The following is a 5,542-nucleotide window of genomic DNA, read 5'->3' on the forward strand; positions in this document are numbered from 1 at the left end:
TGGAGCCCATACTGCGATCGATGTCTAGAGACACGTGGGGGGCTTACCGTATGGGAGTTTCTAGCGGCCCCTACAATACTTTGTGTTAGGGTGGCTGCAGAGCACTGTTTCGCGCAGGGTATGGTCCCTGGTACAGTGGTTTTGACCTGTGAGCCATGCCTTGCCTTTCTCCGCATGTCTTCTGGTTCCTTCCGAACGTGGAGCCCCCGATCGGATGGCTCCAGTCGGCCCTTAGTGCGCCGGTCGGAGAAGAGCGGTGAGCAGGCTTCCCGCGAGCCCCGGTCGTGGGGTCGGAGTCGCGGGCTCGGAGTAGGAAGCAGTGTTTTGGGCCAAGCCTTCTGTTTGGAGAGACTGAAGCGAGTGCTCCGGTCGGAGAGGTGGGCCGAAGAAGCTGACGAGCAGGCGCCTGTTCTTACGGGTAGACCTTCCGGTCGACGACCGGACTGCCCTTCCGACCTGCTGTATTTTAGTTTTTTCGGCCGTCCCATGAAATATATGTTTGTTTTCCTGGACCGAGCCTGGGCGTGGAAGCCGGTCCTCGAGGGACCCCGGGTTTAAGAACCCGACACTATGGCAGCTTGTTTTCCACACTACTTGCTGAAAGATATTGTGGCTGTAGCAGGCAGCAAAGCTATAGACCTGTTTGGATCCCTCCAGTTTTTTTTCTAGTTTTTAAGAATATGACTTTTAAAAATTGGGTGAGAGCCAAACACCCTCAGTTTTTGCTGCTAGTTTTTGCTGGATTCTTAAAAACTAGAAAGCTGTTGATACCTAATTTTTGCTAGTTTTTGTCACCTGTTGAGCAATAAATGAAGACAGATTCTTAAAAACTATGGAGCCTAATTTTTGTTCAGAATCTAGATCTTACAAACTGAACGCAAAAACTTGTTTTTAAGAATCCGAAACCGATCCATACGGGCCCTAATACCACCGTGGACAGATGTCAGGGAGATGTGAGTGATCGTCACTCGTGCCACCTGGCGCTGAGAAGCAATTCCGCGTCAGCGCAAGTCGCTACCAACGCGGCAATCTGGACGGCCCACGTGGCTCCGTCCAGCCCGTCCGGACTCCGGCGCCGTCCTCCCTCCCTCCTCCACGCGCGTGGCTGAGGTTCCACGATCACAGCTGCGGTTCACGGCACAAGCCACATACACACACACAATATACAAATTGCAATCGCAATTGACAAAGCGCGTCCAATCGGGAGGCGACGCGACGACGAGTGAGGCAACCAGCCGCCGCCCCGCTGACAGCGACCGTTGTTTTCTCCTCTCCGTCGCGCCGGCCTTTTCCTTCGACGCGTTTAGCGTTTGTTGTCTCGTCAGGAGGAGCACGACTGCACGACGACGACGCGTCGAAGCTAGCAAAGCCATGGATACGCGTTGCGGGCTCCTACATACATGCACAGGGGTTAGGACTATGGACCATCATCATCCATCCGGCCGGCCCGTTCACGTCGTCTGCAGCATCTGCCAGCAGCCCTTCGCACAGCGAAACAGATAAGCTATTCATCAGCAGCTTCAGCGCCTGCTGTTGATCGACCGACCCACACCGACCAACCATGAGCTACCAAGCAGGCTACCCGCCGCCGGGCACGGCATCGTACCCTCCGGCAGCGGCAGGTCAGGAGCAGCAGGCCTACGGGGCGCCACCGCCGGCGGCCTACGTCGCGCAGGATCAACAGGCTACTACCGCCAGCCGCGGCGGCGACGGATTCTGGAAAGGATGGTGAGTGAGCATTCTCTCTTCTTGGACGACCCTCTCGGCAAATTTTGTTGGTTGCGTTGCTTCAGCCGTTTGCGCGGCATGTGTTGGTGTCTTTTACTAACTTTTTTTTTTATTGCTACTCCCCCTGATGTCTCTCAGCTGCGCCGCCATTTGCTGCTGCTGCCTCCTCGACATGTGCTTCTGAAGATCACGATTGACGACGACATCCACCCAGCTGCTCATCAATCATCATTAGTGTGGCACAATTTTTCCTTTATTTTCCGAGAGAAGTGTGATCATATTGACCATGACGAGATGCTGAGTTGATGTTGATGTCAATGATCTTGATGACGACCCGTGATGCATAGCGATAGCTTTCTTTCCGGTGGTGTTGTAAGTGGTGTATGCGTATGTGTTGAGTAGTTGTTGATTCATATTTATCTTTTGTGAATTATTATTTTCCGGTGGCGCCCCACCCACGTGGCAACTTCCAATTTTTTCTTAAAAGGAAAAAGTACATATTACTCCCTCTAAGTTTGTCCTATGTCCAAATAACCCCAAACTAACATTTAATTCAATTTACTGCCTCCAACTAATTAAGTTCAAAATAAATATTGGCATTTTCTACATTTTGTAATAAATATTTTAGGACAAAAAATAGTAGTCAATGTTGAAAGGATCAAGATGCCCAAGAGGGTGTGAATTGTGTTAATTCTAATTTTTTGTAATAATTAAGCCCTACACTTAACATATTTCACCCCTTATGTCTAGAATGTGTTTCTATTGTTCTCCTGTATAAAAGTTTTGCACCCTAGGTTTCAATCCTACTCTAGCATAGCAATTCTAGGAACGTAAAGACATGAAATGAATTGCTCAAATATAATTGCTCAAAATAAAGAGAGGGAAATAAACACGGCGATATTTTTCCGAGGTATCGGAGAGTCGCCACTCCCCACTAGTCCTCGTTGGAGCACCCACGCAAGGGTGTAGCTCTCCCTTGATCCGCGCAAGGATCAAATGCTCTCTACGGGTTAATTCTTTGACACTCCGTCGCGGTGAATCACTCACAAAATGACTTGGGTCATTCACAAACTCCGCCGGATGATCATCAAGCTCTCAATCACCACCAAGCCGTCTAGGTGATGGCGATCACCAAGAGTAACAAGCACAAACTCTCACTTCACCAAGACATGCCTAATGAATAAGGTTGATGCATACTTGCTACTCCCTATGTGCAAATGATGTCCTTAATCTTGGATTATCAAATCTCAATCACCCCACTAGGCTCTTGCTCTCCCTTGCACTCCAAAGGTGTTTCTCAGCTAAACAAATGGGCAAGAGGGCTCAAATGGATGAGTGGGATATGTATTTATACCCCCCATTCAAAACATAATGGTTGAGGTCCAACTCAGCAAGTATCGGAATGATCGGACGCTCCGATCAGTGTAATACGTCGGCGTGTCAGAAAGAGCTGTTTGCTCTGACCGGACTCTAGCCTGTGTCCGGTCAATAACCCCCGGACGCGTTTGATCATCAAAAAAACATCTCTGAAACCTTACTGATATTGACTGGACGCTGGCACCCAAAGTTCGATCATTTCTCTGTTCAGCGTCTGTTCCGTGGTCAACTGCCTGTCCACGCTGCTATAGATACGGCTAGTGTTGCGTTCGGTTAGCACTGGTGTCCAGCGTCCGGTCGCACTCTGACTGCTGCTGCCGATCAAATGAACTGACCGAACTCTCCAAGCTGTGTCCAGTCACAACCAAACCAGCGTCCGATCAGTCATTTGACTCTCCATTTACTTCTAATTCAAAATTCTTTATGAATGAAGTTGACTTCTATCGATCTTAGGGCTATTCCTGAGCTACCTAGTGCTAAGTTTGACAAGTGTGCACCACGCCTAATCCATTAGATTCACCTAGGTTAAGCTACTAGTCCATACCCTCCTTAATAGTACGGCCAAAGGAAAAATAAAGTTATAAAGTACTCTAAGTGTCTCTCCAACACCAAACGACACTTAGAATTAGTCCGTCCTTAATCTTGTCGTCCATCCTTTGAAAACCGAAATGATTTCCATCGACAGGGGCATGACAACCATGATTGCCCAATCAATTTCTATTACCATGACCTAACTCAAATTGCATCTGCAAAACACACGTTAGTCATAGTAATCTTGTATCGTCATTAATCATCGAAACCCAACTGAGGCCTAGATGCTTTCAAACGTTTCGTTTTCAAAAGCATTGTTTCAGCGATATGAAGACGTTATTATTTAGGTGCCGTTTGGTTTGTCCATTTTGCTCGTAACCTGGTTACCGTGCAAGTCGATCGATTGTGTTTGGTTCTACACAGGTGTAAAGCGATACCGTGAAATCAGATCCTAGTCAACAGTTGATAGCAGCGTGAAATCATCAGATCACGACGATATCGACTTCATGACGTTTGCGTTTACAAAGTCCTAACCAAACTGCACCTTAGTTATTATATGTTATATGGCAGAGGGAATACTACATTTCGTTTCAACACACGTACACGGTCCACCTGTGTCCTGATGGATCATCATCTGGTGAAGGCATTATTATTATTTTCTTCTTTGACGAAATGTCTGGTGACGGCATGCATTACTGGACTGCTAGCTCCATCCTCCACGCCTGGCGTACAGTTGAACCACCGGCCACACCTTACCGTGTGCAGGTCAGCAGAGGCGTGCCATCCTGGCAACTCCTACTCCTATTGGGAGCGCGCGCTCCACGTGGCGTCCGCAGATCAACACGATCGAGGAACGTTCATGGCAGCAGATGTCGCGGTACGTACGGTAGCCAGTAGCCTGGAAGAGAAAACGTGATTGAAAATTCACTTTTTTTGTTTAGTTTTAATAATAACAACAAAAAGATCGATGTGATTGAAAAGGTTCGTCTAAACGACAGGCAACAAAGCAGGTAGCTGTAGCCGACTAGCCGTGCCGTCTCTCGATCGTCGTCAGGACCCTTCTTTCTGGGTAATCAACAACTAACCAATCAATCATTATATCGAGACAAGGCGAGGACGCGTCTAAGCAATCGGTGACGATGGATACCGCGTGGGCGCCTGCTGGCCTGTTCTTTCTATATATACGAAGCATGAATGGATTACCATCATCGTCCTCGTCCGTCCATCCATCCACACCCACAGTTTGCAGCTGACCATAGAGGACAACAGCGCTAGCTAGCTCGTTGCAGTTTTAATTTGCAGCTGATCATCGATCGATCATGAGCTACCAAGCAGGCTATCCACCGCCGGGACAGCAGCAGGCCTACGGCGCGCCCCCGCCGCCGGCATACGTCGCGCCACCACCGGCGTACCCGCCGACACAGGACGGCGGCGGCCAGCCGCAGCAGCAGCAGACCACCACCAGCCGCGGCGGCGACGGTTTCTGGAAAGGATGGTGAGAGCTCAATTAACTACTGCTAGTTCTCCCTTCTCCAACCAGGATATATGTTCAAGCTTGTGCCTACGCGTGAATACGTCTCTAATTTGCATGCTATGCTACTCACAATATCCTCTAGATATGAAGGGTTCTGATCACCTTGCTTTGTTCATGCCTGTGTCCCCATCATCACAGCTGCGCCGCCATCTGCTGCTGCTGCGTCCTCGACATGTGCTTCTGAGGATGATCAAGGAAACCCCAGCTATACATGATCATTGACGACATCTTGTGTTAGTTGTTGTTAATGGTCACACATTCCTGCTGTATGATAGGCTGTATGTGATTCGTAGTCAGTCTGGTGCCGTTGCATTGTATTGTTATTGTATCTATATGTATCGTGTTGAGCAGATGTCGATCCATTCATTTTTC

General features: G+C 48.7%; 1 long non-coding RNA gene across 1 annotated transcript; it reads left to right on the forward strand.

Moving 5' to 3' along the window:
- Positions 1-4,665: 4,665 nt before the first annotated feature.
- On the forward strand, positions 4,666-5,542 carry LOC136502020 (uncharacterized). The gene is made up of 2 exons (XR_010770400.1): positions 4,666-5,131; positions 5,309-5,542. It is a non-coding gene; the product is annotated as an uncharacterized lncRNA (long non-coding RNA).

This window comes from Miscanthus floridulus, chromosome 13 (genome assembly GCF_019320115.1).
Source record: "Miscanthus floridulus cultivar M001 chromosome 13, ASM1932011v1, whole genome shotgun sequence".
Lineage (NCBI taxonomy): Eukaryota > Viridiplantae > Streptophyta > Magnoliopsida > Poales > Poaceae > Miscanthus > Miscanthus floridulus.